This window comes from Neomonachus schauinslandi, chromosome 2 (genome assembly GCF_002201575.2).
Source record: "Neomonachus schauinslandi chromosome 2, ASM220157v2, whole genome shotgun sequence".
NCBI classification, from domain to species: domain Eukaryota; kingdom Metazoa; phylum Chordata; class Mammalia; order Carnivora; family Phocidae; genus Neomonachus; species Neomonachus schauinslandi.
Genome location: NC_058404.1, coordinates 134,901,817 through 134,919,153, shown reverse-complemented (window position 1 = coordinate 134,919,153; position 17,337 = coordinate 134,901,817). Strand labels below are relative to the sequence as shown.

Below are 17,337 nucleotides of genomic sequence, written 5' to 3'. Positions count from 1 at the left end.
GAGGATCATGTATGCCTTGTTCAATACAGAACATTAATTCTTTTTTTTTTTAAAGATTTTATTTATTTGAGAGAGAGAGAGCATGAGAGCGGGGTGAGGGGCAGAGGGAGAAGCAGACTGCCTCACTGAGCAGGGAGCCTGATGCGGGGCTCGATCTCGGGACTCCAGGACCATGACCCGAGGCTAAGGCAGACGCTTAACTGATGAGCCATCGAGGTCCCCCCAGCACACTAAATCTATAATAAGCTTTGAATGTTGATGATGTGGATGTTAGACATCAAAAAGCATATTGCTGTTCCTAGAGATGCTTCTGATGGTTAGAATAGTTGATTATCATGATCCACAAATCAGATGACCTCTAGGGAAAAGGAGAATCACTAGAGATATTTTGTTCTCCATTTGAAGCCAGGAGGCCTGACATTTCCCTGGCACACTCAGCTCACATCTACTTCAGTAGGAGTGCTATCTGAACTATGTTCAATGAATGTGCAAAAATAATACTCTAGGTGTGAAGGCATTCTGGAGCCCTGCCTTTGACTCAAGAGTTTCTTCCTCTCATTCCCATAGAATGACCCTTTTCTTCTCTTGGAACTAAAAATAGTATTTTTTGAAACCAGTTTTGTTGAAAAGATATTTTCAAATATTTTTCTTTAGAGGGTCTAAGTTATTTTGTAAAATGGGCAAGATGAAACACATGCTTGAATTGGATTGATAGATGATGTTAAAGTTCCTGAGTGATTCATTTTTATCTTTGGTATCTTTTAAAAAATCTTTTTATCTTTGGTAATTAAATTACCTGAACCTTTTAGCTAAGGGATTTCATGCCCTGACTTTTAATGTTTGCTAGTGCATTATAGACCATGGTCAGAGATTCCTGGCTGTTTTCCATTGTGGTAAATACCCACACAAAGAAAAGGAATCATGTGCTTTCTAGATAGACAAATAAGATACATAGATGGCTCTGTCATTTGTGCCTAACTTGACAAGGAGATAAATATGACAGCTACTGTACTTAAAGAAAACAAATCTAACAATACAATCTGTTTTATGTCTTTTAATAAAAAACAACCCATTTGGGTTGAAGAAGGGGCTTAAAAAATAACATAGCATTACCCTTCATAGTTTGTCATTAATTCATTATCTCAATCTTTTTTTGGTAAGTTTAGAAGACTTCACTTCTTAGTCTTGTCCATCTTTAATATAAGTATTATTTGTTTCAGGGCACCTGGGTGACTCGGTCAGTTAAGCATCTGCCTTCGGCTCAGGTCATGATCCCGGGGTCCTGGAATCGAGCTCCACGTTGGGCTCTCTGCTCAGTGGGGAGTCTGCCTCTCCCTCTCCATCCCCCTGCTTGTTCTCTCTCTCTCTCTCAAATAAATAAAATCTTAAAAAAAAGTATTATTTGCTTCAACTATTGCAGTTGAAGAGGGCCACACAAATAGCCACAGCTTCTCTGAGTGCTGACAGACACTGGTAAATAAATAAATGGTATTGATTTTTTGTCCCCAGGGTACATAATCACACACTGTTTCTCTTATCCTCAATTACTTGGATGGTATTGTAAATATAGACTGTTGGCTAAAGGAGAGTCCAGCTGAGAGTGTATGTGTAACTTTGTACAAATTTGTCACCACTGCCAGAAAAACATTAGAAGATCCATATTTAATTGCTATATGGGGTAGTAGGGTCACTTACGTCATAAAACAAATGATTATTGTATATGTTCCAGGAATCAGTATTTAGGGTTTTTTTCCCCACAAAGTTAAAGAGAAATGTGTCACAGGATTGTGTGTATGTATACTGCTAAATTAGCATTTCTGAGTATAAGGTCATTTCTAACAAAACAAGTAAGAAACCTGAATTCTTAAAGGTGATGTTAATTTGGTTTTAAATTTCTTGTATTAACATGGCTATTTTTTTGCTCACCTTAGACTTGAATGAAGGGTCTTTGAGTTTTTAAGACTGCAGCGTAAGTGGGTAAATGTAATGATTCATTTTGTCTGTTACATATAGAGCCTTTAATAAAACACCCACAGGTGTGTATTGAGTGCTGACCTTGAATTGAAAACTGTGCTTATTAGTGGTGGGAGGAGGAGGTTGTGTGCTATAGTAACCCTTCTGTATGCAGGAGGGGCAAAATTGTAAGGTTTTTAAGCTTTGTCCATGGCTCCTGTCTCACTATGTTATCTCGTGGTCATCTGATATACCCAAGCTCTGGAGGGTTTCAGTTCTTGCACCTGTCCCATGCCCTTCTCACCAGGGTGCTTTCTTCACTATCCAAAATGGCAGCTAGCTGCTCTGATCAAAGAGGGTGTGTACACAAGCCTTGCTACAATTTTGTATTATCATATTTTACAAGTTCCCTCGGGAGCAAAACAAACCCAGGGGTTGATGGCAACATGGGAATTTCAGGTGTTGTGGAAGATACGCAGGTTACTGACTCCATGTGGCTTTTCTGATATCACTGTGATATCATACTGTGTGGATAGCCTGCATTTTCATAGGGTTCAATCTATACCTGACAAATGGGCATATTTTAAATTAAGGTCATAATCCTGATATTAAAAAATAATTAGAAGTATTAAATCTATGACATATTCTCACTTAATTTTTTGCAATTTTGATATAAGTGGGGTAAATGATATTATAGTAGAAATGCATATACAATAGATTATGCTTTACAATTAGACCCTCAGTTTTGTGGAATATTCATTAGTACACTGGCAATTCTCCTTTTTCAAAAATTGGAATCATTTAAAAAATTGGGGATAGTCGTTACTATTTCCACATGTTCCTGGATTGTTGAACATTTATTTATTTGTAAATTCAAGCATATTCCTTGAATTTCGATTGTGTTGCAGGCTCTCAGTTTAGGGAGCCTGGAAATTTTCATAAAGAGGAAAAAACTGATCATCTGGGATTTATGAGTGGATAACAGACATTATACAAATCTTACACAACATACATATTATTGAAATGTAAAAAGGGAAAAAACCAAGCACACACACAAATAAAAGCCACAAAACAAGCATCAGCAGATTGAACTGAGAGTATATAGTCATTACCTTACCAAACTCCCTATCCCAAAGCTGACCTTCTTGCAGATACCTACTTTCGCCGCACTGCTCCCTTATTTACAAGATCACCTTATGTATCTTTTTCAACAAGGTTTTCTCAGTGTATTCACCCTATTGCTCAACAAACTCTGCAAGGCAGATGGCACATTTGCATTTAAACACACTCTGGAAAGCTTTTTTTTTTTTTTTTTGGTATCAATTCATTGGTTTCATCTTATTAGTGCATCAGCATGGAGTGCCTCTTAACTACAGGGAAGTGTTAACCTAGCTTTAATTATATTCCCCATTTAGAAAGTAGATTCTGTAGTGTCAACCTGCAGCATTGTGAAGGATTTCAACTTAGTGGATGCTCGCAAGTGCAATATATAAATTCCTTATTTTCCATGTCATCTTGTATATAAGTAAGTCTCCAAGGACTCCAAGCTCTTAAATGAGTCATATTTGCTTTCTTCTCTGTCTGATTAAAAAAGTCAAAGGCCATGAAAATACATGTGTCCAGACAAATATATTATCCAGTTTAGAATAAAATTAGGCTGAGAAATATAAAAAATATTGCTGATCTATGACATTTTTACCACCTTTCTACAGTTACCAAGTTTTTTTTTTTTTTAACTTGTTCCCCTGTGGTGATAATGTGGTTTTTTTTTTTTTAAAGATTTTATTTATTTATTTGAGAGAGAGAGAATGAGAGAGAGAGCATGAGAGGGGGCAGGGTCAGATGGAGAAGCAGATTCCCCACTGAGCAGGGAGCCCGATGTGGAACTCGATCCCGGGACTCCAGGATCATGACCTGAGCCGAAGGTAGTTGCTTAACCAACTGAGCCACCCAGGAGCCCCCTGTGGTGATAATGTTATTCCAGTGATTTTTTTTTTTATTAAAGATTTTATTTATTTATTCATGAGAGACAGAGAGAGAGAGAGAGAGAGGCAGAGGGAGAAGCAGGCTCCCAAGGAGCAGGAAGCCCGATGCGGGACTCGATCCCAGGACCCTGAGATCATGACCTGAGCCGAAGGCAGACGCTTAACCATCTGAGCCACCCAGGCGCCCTCCAGTGATTTTTTATTATAGTCAGTTTAGAGCTTCCATAGTTATGAACAGAGCTATGTTCTAGAGCAAACAGTTTGCATTCTGCTCACCAGCAGCAAATAATTTTAGTAGGTGGTCTATAGCCATTTTAGTTTTGGCTGTGTTTTGCTGTTTCCTGTAAGGTATTAGTCATTAACTGGTGGCCCTTGGACTACAAACTGTTTTATTTTGTCAACTCAGTGTTTTGTTTTGTTTTTAATACGGAACGCTTCACGAATTTGCGTGTCATCCTTGCACAGGGCCCATGCTAATCTTCTCTGTATCGTTCCAATTTTAGTATATGTGCTGCCGAAGTGAGCATTAACTCAGTGTTTTTATTTTTCTCTTTATTCAATTTGTGTCCTTTTAGGTGAACCAAGTACCTAAAGATTTTGCTATAAAACTCCAGCAATCTCTTTTACATATAGCCTATTCATTTTAAATGCCTGTACCTGGCTGGCATTTAATGACATTTAAGTTTATCATATTGACTGTATGAGTACTTGTAAGAAGAGGGATAAATGGCAAAGATCAAAAGTGACAAAAATAAAAAATAATAGGTAACCATTCCATGTAAATACAGTATATAAGATGAATCATTTCACAGGAGAAGCAATCAGGAATTGATCATCTATTCTTTGTGAAAAGGGTTGGGCCCATGCCAGGGATAGTAGGAAGAGTGCCTGTCAGAATTGAAAACTTCGGGAGTGAGAGAGAGAGCACGAGCTGGGTGAAGGGCAGAGGGAGAAGCAGTGAGCGCGGAGCCTGATTCGGGGCTCGATCCTGGGACTCCAGGATAATGACCTGAGCCAAAGGCAGACACTAAGCTGACTGGGCCACCCAGATGCCCCAAAAGCTTTTGATTGTGAAGCAAGAGAATCAGCATCAAAGTTGAATGTTTTTTTAGCTTCATGTACATTCAGAAGATGGCTCGGAGTTTGTTGGAAGAACTAAAGGCCAAGCATGGTGAAAGCGAGGTTGATGAGATTATTGCTGCAAACTACACCTAGCTTTGTAGGTTCCAGGCCTATTTGAATCTGCACAACATCAAAGTGAGGAGAGAGGCTGCAAGTGCTGATAATGCAATTTCTTTTTTTTTTTTTTAAAGATTTTATTTATTTATTCATGAGAGACAGAGAGAGAGAGAGAGAGAGAGAGGCAGAGGGAGAAGCAGGCTCCCAAGGAGCAGGGAGCCTGATGTGGGACTCGATCCCAGGACCCTGGGATCACGACCTGAGCCGAAGGCAGACGCTTAACCATCTGAGCCACCCAGGCGCCCCGATAATGCAATTTCTTAGAAGGAATGTTCTTCGCTCAATACAGATGAAATTGTTCCATTTGGGGGAAAAGATGACAACAGGATGTATATAGTGAGGTGGTGAATTCTGTGCGGGATTTTAAAACTTCTAAGAAACAGTGCAAACTTCCTGTGGGAGAACACATCCTGGTACTGCAGGTATTTATTTTAAACAGTTTTTCAGATTGGACTATTTCATGATTTGCAGAGTTTATGTGCAGGGGGTTAGAGGAATAGATTTGTCCCTTGTCATAGCCCTAGTGATCTCAGATATGAAAGCAAAAATGAAAATCCATGATTTAAAAATGCTGCAGATATGATTTTGCTATGGGTAAAAAAATTTTAATTATTAAAATTGTGGTTAAATATAACATAAAATTTACCATTTTAACTGTACATGTTTAAGTGTACAATTCTATGGCATTAAGTATATTCACATTGTTGTGCAATAATTATCACCATCCATTTCCAGAACTTCTTCATCTTCCCCAACTGAAACTCTGTACCCATTTCACACTAACTCCCCATTCCTCCCTCCCTGCTCCCCTTTTACCCCCCACCTCCCAACCTTACAATCACCATTCTAATTTGTCTCTATAAATCTGACTACTCTAGGTACCTCATGTAAGTGTAATCATATAATATTTGTTCTTTTATGACTGGCTTATTTTACTTAGCATGATGTCTTCTAGGTTCATCCATGTTGTAGCATGTGTCAGAATTTTCTTCCTTTTAAAGGCTGAATATACCACATTTTATGCATGTATTCATCTAGCGATGGACGCTTGGGTTGCTTTCACCTTTTGGTTATTGTGAACCATTCTGCTATGAATATGGGTGTACAGATATTTATTTGAACCTGCTTTCAGTTCTTATGGGTATATATCTAGAAGTGAATTGCTGTACTACATGGTAATTCTATTTTTTTTTTGAGTAATGATCATATCATTTTCCACAGTGGCTGCACCAGTTTACACTCTCATCAGCAATGCACAAGCTTCCAATTTCTGCACATCTTGCCAACACTTGTTATTTTCTTTTTTTTTTTTTTTTTTTATAATAGCTATCCTAATGTGTGTAAAGTTGTATCTCATTTTGGTTTTGTTTTGCAAAACTGTTGAAGTGCTGTTGAACAGTTTTTCATGTGCTTATTGCCTACTTGTATATCTTCTTTGGAGAAATGTCTGTTTATTTAAGTCCTTTGCCCATTTTTGAATTGGGCTGTTTGTTTTTTGTTTTTGAGTTGTAGGAATTCTTCATATATTCTGGTTGTTAATCCCTTATCAAATAACCGACTTGCACATATTTTCTTATTTCTGTGGGCTGTCTTTTCACTCTGTTAATAGGATCCTTGATGCACAAAAGCTTATAATTTTGATGAAACCCATTCACTTATTTTTTCTTTTGTTGCCTGTGCTTTTGGTGTGATCTCCAATAAATCATTGTCAAATCCAATACTATGAAGCTTTCCCCTTTGTTTTCTTCTCAGAGTTTTATAATTTCAATTCCTACTTTTATTTCTTTAATTAATTTTGAGCCAATTTTTGTATATGGTATAAGGTTAGTGTTCCTTTTTTTTTTTACATGTGGATTAATTTTTCCAACATCATTTACTGAGGAATTTTTAGTTTTTAAAGGAAAATTCTGATTTTTATCATGCCCTTTAGTTATAATTAATGTTTGCTTACATTTGTCTCTTTTTTCTCTAAGTTTATTGTAAAAGATCACATCCACTGCAGGAATGTCCAGATAGACACACACACAGACACACACACACACACACACATATATCAATAAACATATAAACCATAAGAGTTGTGTTTGCATGAGATTCCTTTAGGCTGTTTATGTTCCAGAACACACTATGGAACATATAGGCACCGTTGAATGACTTTTTTTAATTTTTAAATTTTATTACTTTTTAATTAGTAAAATATTTTACATTTTAATGTAATTTTATTTTTTTTAAACATTTTTAAATTTAAATTCAATTAATTAACATATAATGTATTATTGGTTTCAGAGGTACAGGTCTGTGATTCATCAGTCTTATATAATACCCAGTGCTCATTACATCACATGCTCTCCTTAATGTCCATCACCCAGTTACCCCATCCCTCCACTCCCCTCCCCTCCCCTCCAGCAACCCTCAGTTTGTTTCCTAGGATTAAGAGTCTCTTATGGTTTGTCTCCCTCTCTGGTTTTGTCTTGTTTTATTTTTTCCTCTCTTCCTCTATGATCCTCTGTTTTGTTTCTTAAATTCCACATACTTTTATAATATTTTGAAGAAAAGCAAAGGTAAGTTCCCTGCCTTCTGGTTTAATCTCTACTGTGTATTTTTTGATTATAAGAGAAAATAATGATTTAATGAATCATAGTATTCTTCACATTTTAAAGTACAATGGAGATGGGCCTTGTATAATGTAATAGAATAAATCTAGTCACCACCAATTCTGAGGCACACATTTTATGATTGAGTATATTATTTATTTGAAAAATTTATAATTATATCTTTGACAGTTTTTCTTTAATAATTTCACATATACTTTTGATTAAAGTTATTATCATGAGAATGTAATTGAGTTATGAATAAGTATTTTGGTATTTAGGTTTTCTTTAAATATCTTACAAATGTAACCTTCTCAGGTAAAACCTCAGTGAGAAACCTTAGGTAAAACTTAATCAGATTTACTGCTATTTTGTTTTTTTATGAAAGCTGAAACTTTTTTTAAATTCCATCATGATTATTTATTTATTTATTTATTTATTTATTTATTTATTTATTTTTCTTTTCAAATTTTAATTTAAATTCTAGTTAGTTAACATACAGTGCAATATTGGCTTCAGGAGTAGAATTCAGTGGTTCATCACTTATGTACAACACCCCATGCTCATCATAACAGCTGCCCTCCTTAATACCCATCATCCATGTAGCCAACCCCCCACCCACTTCCTTCCATCAACCCTCAGTTTGTTCTCTGTTTTTAAGAGTCTCTTAAGGTTTGTCCCCCTCTCTTTTTTTTTCTTTCCCCCCATGTACATCTGTTTTGTTTCTTAAATTCCACATATGAGTGAAATACTATGGTATTTGTCTTTCTCTGACTGACTTATTTTGCTTAGCATAATACCCTTTAGCTCCATCCATGTAGCTGCGAATAGCGAGATTTCATTCTTTTTGATGGCCGAGTAATACTCCATTTTATGTATAGATCCACATCTTCTTTATCCATTCGTCCATTGATGGATATCTGGGTTCTTTCCATAGTTTGGTTATTGTGGACATTGCTGCTATAAACATTGGGGTGAATGTGCCCCTTCAAATCACTATTTTTGTATCCTTTGGGTAAATAGCTAGTAGTGCAATTGCTGGGTCATAGCGTAGTTCTATTTTTAACTTTTGGAGGAACCTCCATACTGTTTCACAGAGTGGCTGCACCAGTTTCCATTCCCACCAACAGTGTAGGAGGGTTCCCCTTTCTCCACATCCTCGCCAGCATCTGTTTCCTGACTTGTTAATTTTAGCCATTCTGACTGGTGTGAGGTGGTATCTCATTGTGGTTTTGATTTGTATTTCCCTGATGATGAGTGATGTTGAGCATCTTTTCATGTGTCTGTTATCTGGATGTCTTCTTTGGAAAAATGTCTGTTCATGTCTTCTGCCCATTTCTTGACTGGATTATTTGTTTTTTGGATGTTGAGTTTGGTAAGTTCTTTGTAGATTTTGTATACTAACCCTTTATTAGATATGTCATTTGCAAATATCTTCTCCCATTCCATAGGCTGCCTTTTAGTTTTGTTGATGTGTCCTTTGCTGTGCAGAAGCTTTTTGTCTTGATGAAGTCACAATAGTCATTTTGGCTTTTGTTTCTCTTGCCTCTGGTGATGTGTCTAGTAAGAAGTTATTGTGGCCAAGGTCAAAGAGGTTGCTGCCTGTCTTCTCCTAGGATTTTGATGGTTTCCTATCTCACATTTAGGTCTTTCATCCATTTTGAATTTATTTTTGTGTATGGTGTGAGAAAGTAATCCAGTTTCATTCTTCTGCATATTGCTGTCCAGTTTTCCCAACACCATTTGTTGAAGAGACTGTCTTTTTTCCTTTAGATATTCTTTCCTGCTTTGTCAAAGATTAGTTGGCCATATAGTTGTGGATCTATTTCTGGGATCTCTATTCTATTATGGAAGCTGAAATTTCTAGACTTAATCATTCTTTTTTTCCCCCAACTTTATTTGCTAGGAATTTGTTGTATAATTAAATATGCTCAAAACAGTTAAGTAATTTAATAGAAAGAAAACCAGTCATATAATAGGTTTCTCTTCTGACTTTCTGGAATTATAAGCAATTTATTCCTATTTCAAGAGAAGTAGATTATGAATTTTGAATCTAAAGGGCCAGAAAAACTTATAAATGAAGAATGCAATATGTACTGACATTGATTTGCTTCAAATTTTGGGGAAAAAAGACATTATCCATTTCACAGTTTGAATTTTAGGCTTTGTGTCATTTTCTTCAACTTACATGACATATAAAATGACTTGTGAATTATAAAGTATTAGGAAAAATATTGATCATTGAAGAGATTTAAGCCATTTAAATATAATTTAGTGTATTTGGGTTGAAACATCAAACCAAACCAACTTAAGGGTTTAAGAAAAAAAATGAAAAATACTTTGAAGCTTCTTCATGGACATCTACCTCAGCAGCTATTGTGTTCTCTTTTATTTCAGCAGATACTTCATTTAAATATTGTATTTTTGGTTATTTATAGCTGAATGGAATATTCAATTGCCTTTAATAGGAATAGCACTTCATATTTGCCAAATTTCAGTCCCATTTTTTTGTTATTTTTCAGTACATTAAAACATGTCTATTTAATGTTTGGTTATTTCTGTTTTTCCTTCAAAGGCTTGTTGAATTATAACAGTTTATAATCAGAGTTTTAAGCTCGTAAATAAATGCAGAAGTGAAACTCCTCACTAAATTATAAACCATTACTAGACTGTGTCTTACACATGCAATTAATTTGTTGAACATCTATATGCTAGACATTGTGTTAAGTCTTTGTGATATAATGGTGAGAAACTTGGAACTTAAGGGATACAGACAAGAAAGCAGGCAATTAAAATATATTATAATATGTTATCAAAGTTCTTTAGATGAGTTTTTGAGGCTGTCTCATAAATGTCTTAATGTTTGACCAAAGTCCTATCCATATTGATTCATATATCAAATGACAAAGAATAATTTTTGACTCTTAAGGTGAAAGTTGTAAGGGAATGGTTCTTTCATTTTTTAATGTGATTACATGTCTGCCCTTGATTAAGTGAGTTCTGCTAGAGAGCTGTGTTTGGCCATTTGTAAAGATGTCAGAATAATGTCATTTGTTTTGTAATGTGGTAGAAGGTTTTGGTAAGTCTTTAGGACACTGGTTTTAGCTAGTTTTAAGTTTTCCTTTTGTACCTCTCAGGAGTATAAGAAAAAAATAAAATGGTGTGTTGAGAATTCCTTATGCCTCCCAGTAATTACATAGCCAATTTGGGGTCACAATTTATAGAAAGAATTGAAGAATGCAAGAGTAAGTCAAAGATCAGCTTGGTTTGTTTTCTTTAGAATATGTAAGGTTTTTGCTAAATTAACTCTAAGACTTCTTCATGTAAAAAGCTGAAGCTGGATAACCTAGCAGCAAAAATAGCATTTACCAAAAAATTTTGGAATCCTAGAACATAATCCAATACTTGAAATAGAAGAAGTGTTTGAATTTAAAAATTCAGAGCAATGAAAGAATGAATCAGTGTTTTTATATCTTATAACTGAAGCTATGCTCAAGATAGAAAGCTAGATTATAAATTTAGAGATTGAGTCTGATTTAGAGATTATGAAGTTTCTGGTTCTATTGCAGGAAAATTGTGTGATCTTGTTTTACCTCAGTTGAGTCATTCATGAAATAAAGACAGCAATGCCTACTGTGACTGTCAAACAATGAAAATAAATAGTACAATCAGTTCTTGATCAATAAGGTATTACTCACCTTGGGGAATGTTCTTGTTCTTCTGTTTCATTTTCATTTAATCTACGCTACCCATCTTTTGACTATTTGCCATTTGTTATTGATTATTTTAGGGTGGTCATTAGGGAAGAGAAATAGAAGGTTAAGAAGATTTTTTCCCTCTTTTTCTTTTTGCCTGTTTTTGTTTAGGTTTTCAAAAAGCGTTGAAATTAAGATTTGAGGTTGTAAGTTGGATGCAGTGGTGTAGGGCTGCTGCTTGGAGCCATACAATGGAGAATGTCAGGGGGAACTTCACCAAGTTAGTTGTAGAACCCAGGGGAGATGCTGCCTGCATCTTCCACAGATGAAGCTTTTCTTGCTGATTTATTGGTTGGAAATTCATGAATTCAATTTCTCTTATGCTAGTGATTATTCTTACTTTATAACATGTACATTTAACAAGTGAGAAAGTGGACCAAGAGCTCTACCCTTCTCCCAGTGTAAGGAAGTTAAATGCTTTAACTCTGACCTTCCGTCTTTCAACTTCAGTGCTATCATTGTGGCAGATTTTAGTTGTATCCTGTTTTCTGATCCCCTATAATCAGTGATTATTAGTAGTATTTTAACAGTTAATATTTATTTAAATTTCCATCATATTTAGCAGTTTTTAAAAAAGATTTTATTTATTTATTTGAGAGAAATTGAGAGTGAGAGAGAGAATGAGAGTACACAGAGGGAGAGGGAGAAGCAGGATCCACGCTGAGCAGGGAGCCCAACGCAGGGCTCGATCCCAGGACCCTGAGATCATGACCTGAGCTGAAGGCAGATGCTTAACTGACTGAGCCAATCAGACACCCCATATTTAGCAGTTTCTTTGTTTACTCTTGGTTCTTGTGTCCCAAGCCTTTCTTCTTGGTTCAATTTTCTTTTTCTTTTCTTTCTTTCTTTTTTTTTTAAGATTTATTTGAGAGAGAGAGAGAATGCACAAGTGGGCAGAGGGGCAGAGGGAGAGGGAGAGAGAGAATCTCTCTATATATTTTTAAAAATATTTTATTTATTTATTTGAGAGAGTGAGCACAGAGGGAGAGTGAGAGGGAGAAGCAGACTCCCCACTGAGCAGAGAGCCTGATGTGGGGCTTGATCCCAGGACCCTGAGATCGTGACATGAGCTGAAGGCAAAGGCTTAACCGACTGAGCCACCCAGGCACCCCCTTGGTTCAATTTTCTTATTATTGCATTACATACTTAGTTATTTCAGCAAAGTGGCAAATATTTCAGACTTTTTGTGCAGGAGAGTATTTTAATTTCACTCTTACCTGTCAATGATGGGTTAGCTGAATATAGGTTAATAGTTATTTTTCCTCAGCACTTTGAAATTGTCTTCTGGCAGGTATAACTTATGATTTGCTGTCAATATAGTTGTTCCTTTGTAGATAATTTGTATTTTCTTTATATATTTTATAAGATATACTCTTTATATCTGATGTTCTACGTTTCACTAGATGTAGGTCTATGTTTATCCTACTTGGGGCTTGTGCTCCTTCAGTCTGAGAATGGTTCCTGTCTTTCTTTAATTCAGAAAAAAATTCAGTTGTTTCTTTAAATATAATTTTTGCCATTATTTATATTCTCTCTATTGGGATTCTTATTATACATATCTTAGAACTACTGATTCTATCATCCATGTCACTCATATAGTCTCTTATATTTCTCATCTGCTTGTCCCTCTGTTTTGTATTCTGGGTAACTACTTTAAAGCACTTCTGATTTACAAATTTTCTTTTTCCAGCTGTATCTGGTCAACTCTTCAACCTATCCTTGAAGTATTTATTTCAATGACTCTAATTTTCACTTCTAGCATGAAAGTTTTTTCCAGATTTATTGCTTTTTTTTTTTTACTCTCTGTTTTTGCCTCATGGCTTCTATTCCTATCTTTTACAGATTACTACATTCAGTTTTGGGGTGTACATTTCTTAATTGCTTTAGATGACCCTTAAAAGCGTTTTATTTTTTGGGGTTTGGAATCTTGTGAACTAGTCTTCACGAGAAGCTGTTTTTCATGGAAATCAAGAGTATTCTACATGATGGAGGTATGCCATTATTGTTCCAATTTTGCCTCTGCAGGGGCTCCAACTTCCTTGTATACAAATTCACCCTGATGTCTTGCAGATACTTAAAAGCCAATTTCTCCAAAAAGATCCCATCATCTCCTTTACCCCAAACTTGCTTCTCCTCTGTGTATTCCCTTTCTCAATGAAGGGTACTATAGGTTTGCTAGGGCTTCCTGTAACAAAGCACCACGGACTGGGTGCATTAAGCAACAGACATTCATTTTCTCACAGTTCTGGAGGCTAGACATCCAAGATCAAGGGGTCAGTAGGGTTGGCTTTTCTGAAGCTTCACTCATTGGCTTGTAAGTGGTCATCTTCTTCCTTTGTCTTTACATGGTCTTTCCTCTCTGTGTGTCTGTGTCCTTATCTCCTCTCCTTAGAAGGACACCCATAGGAGATTAGAGCCCACACTAATGACCTCCTTTTAACTTACTTGCCTCGATTAAGGCCCTATCTTCAAATATAGCTAGCACATTCTGAGGTACTGGGAGTTAGAACTTCAATATATGAATTTTGGGGGCTAAATAGTTCAGGCCATAACAGAGACCAAACAGTTACTCAAGCCAGAATCTGGACATTGTCTTTTATTACTCTTGATTTACCTTCTCACTTTAAGCAGTCACCATTGATTTCTATTTCCTAAATATCTGTCAAATTTATCACTCCTATGAATCTTACTTGTCGCTTCCCAACTTTTGGCCATCATTATTTTTTTCCTGCTAGATTATGACAATAATCTTGCTGATTTCTTTCCCTCTGGCATTGCATTCTTCTACTCTTTCTTCCACATGAAAGCCAGGGGAATTTCTTTAAAAATATAATTCTTATATATTCTTATCCTTGTATTAAAAATAGAAATACCATATGATCCCATAATGCCACTACTAGGTATTTACCCAAATATATATAATATATATTATAAATTTATAATATTATTAATATTTATATATAATATAAATATATATATTATATATATTTACAGTGGTATATATGTATATAGTGGAAAATACTCAACCGTAAAAAAGAATAATATCTTGGTATTTGTGACAACACAGATAGACATAAAGGGTATTATGCTAAGTAAAATAAGTCAGAGAAAGACAAATTCCATATAATTTAGCTTAGAGGTGGAATCTAAAAAACAAAACAAATGAACAAACAAATAAGCAAAAGCAGAAACAGACTCATAAACACAGAGAACAAACTAGCAGTTGCCAGAGGGGATGTTAGTGGGGAATGCGCAGAATAGATGAAGGGGGTTAAGAGGTACAAGCTTCCATTTATAAAATAAATAAGTCATGGAGATTAAAAGTACAGTGTAGGGTAATAGTCAATAATATTGTAATAATGTATGGTAACAGATGGTAACTACACTTATGGTGGTGAACACTGTTGTAGCAAATAGAATTGTTGAATCACTATGTTGGGCACCTGAAACTAATATAACATTGTATGCCAACTATACTGAAATAATAACAATACAATAAATGATTCTTATGATTATATCCTTGTCTGTCCCTGCTGAAAACTTCCGAAGTCCCAAATCCTTTCCCTTATGAAACTTTGATCTGAATGGAGCCTGCTTTTCTCTTTAATCTCATTTTTTTGTCTGATACTTTTTACTAAGCCATTTTCAGTTCTCTGCCTAGGACATATTCTCTCCAGCCTCTGGCCATTTGCATCTTGTTCATTATACTTGAAGCAGTCTCCTTCCTCCCTTTCACCTCATTTTTGATAACTCCTACATGTCCTTTAGATTTTGGCATAGAAGTTTTTGTGTGAGGAAGAGTCTCATTATCCTTTAAGTCAAGTAAGTGGTTCCTTAAACTGCCTGCCACCATAGTACATGACAAGCCTGATTACAATTGCTTGTTTCCTGGCTGTATAACCCTCTATTCTGGAAGCTCCATTAGAACAAGGATCATTCATACATGGTTCACAGCTGTGTCTAAGTAGTGCCTAGCCCATTGTACTTAATAAATGTTGATGCTTGGCATACTCCATATCATTGTTACAAAACTGTGGAGCAAATGGTACTTTATTTTTCACATCATCCTACTTAAAAAGTTCAAACCTCCTATTCATCCTTGCTTTATTTTGGTGTTATACGTAACTAATGAATGGTTGACCACTATCAAAAACTAATGATGTACTATACGGTGGCTAACTGAACATAAAAAAAAAAAGTGTCCCTATCTGATTTTATATCTATAGATAGACTGATTGATTGATTGTCTCTCTCCCTCTCTGCCCCTCTCTACAAGTGTAGAGTTTGTGCTCTAGACTAAGCATAGGTAGGTTTTAGTTGTTCCTTTACTCAGTTACATATTTGCTCTTACACACACATTTATTATATTTGGACTTGATCAGTTTAATTCTCAGAAAACAAGCTAAATTTTCTAAGTTTTTACATGGCTGTTGATGGAAGAAATTTTCTACAAAGTAATTTCTGGCTTTGTACATTTCAAACTCTGGTGCTTTCTATAGGACATATTCATATCACGATAGTATCTTTGGCCTTACACCTTTGGGTTATGATGCTAGGTTACTTGGCACTGTTGAGTGATGGGAGCATTCCTGGAAGTTATCCCTGCACTGGGATAGCTAGCAATAACTTAATCACACACACGGGTAACTTAAAGCTTAGACAGATACCCTGCTACTCCTAAACAAAATCTTTCCCCAAGTTTCTCCTTAACTTTATATAACTCCTTAACTAATAACTCCTTAACTGCCACTTAACACCAGGGGAACTGAGAATGGAAAGAGACAGAGGCCTTAATTAACTATGGTCATTTTTTTTTCTACTTTTTCATGTTTTACAAAACATATGACCATGTGAACACATTGCTAGGGGTCTTTGCAAATGAGGGTCTTTGAAGCTTAGCCTCATCATTTCAAGATAAATATGCCCCTGGAGTCAAAGCTGCCCTGGTTGAAATTGGAGGCTGGGGCCAACCCCAGTGAAATCCATTAATTTCTCCTCTCCCCCCACTCCCCACTCCTCCAAATCCTCCCTTCCTATTCCTAGAAAGACCCTAAGAAATCCCTAAGGTATCTGATCATAAATGAAAACAACTTTCTTAATCTTACTTTCCAGTGTCTTTTCCTTTAATGTATAGCCGAAGAATGAGATTTGGAGAAAGGAACATTAATTTTTCAAATATGGAGAGGAAGCACAGTTCTTTCCAGCAGAAAGCCTCTTTCATATTTGTAAGACTGGTCCTGTCATTTATTACCAAAAGGATAATTCAAATCTCCACTCCTAATCTGTTGGAAAATAGCCAGACTTTTAAGATCCTATCAAAACAAAGCAGCAAAGACCCTCTTTTGAAAGGGAAATGATGAATTGGTGCAGAGTGCTGCTGTGAAGGCAATGAAGGGTGGTGCAATCAGGCTGTGATTGTAGGTGTATTACCTCTGTCTGCCGAGCCGTCAAACCAGCGGTAGTGATTAGGTTGTGCAATGTAAATGCCTGCCCATATGAACACTCTTTGGGAAGTAGCGCATGAAAGTTTCCAACCATAACCAAGTAATATTATTCAAGAAGAGATGATTTCAAGACTTTCCATGCATGCTATAGGTCCCTTAACATGGAAGCTGTTTTCAGATTCAGTGATACTCAGCTTCCTGCTGCGACCTCGCAAGCAAGCAAGGAGAGGAATCAGAATGAAGCTATCGTCCAAGAATGAAGATTCTTTTGTAACTGAACTATGTCAGGTGGTGTATAGTTTAATGCCTGAAAAGAGAAATCTGCCTTTATATATATATATACGTATATATATATATATATAAAGGAATC

At 35.9% G+C, this 17,337-nt stretch overlaps 1 non-coding gene across 1 annotated transcript; it reads right to left on the bottom strand.

Annotated features, from left to right (window-relative positions):
- Positions 1-4,358: 4,358 nt before the first annotated feature.
- Positions 4,359-4,465, bottom strand: LOC123324144. Its single transcript, XR_006539637.1, has one exon. It is a non-coding gene; the product is annotated as a U6 spliceosomal RNA (small nuclear RNA).
- Positions 4,466-17,337: the final 12,872 nt, after the last annotated feature.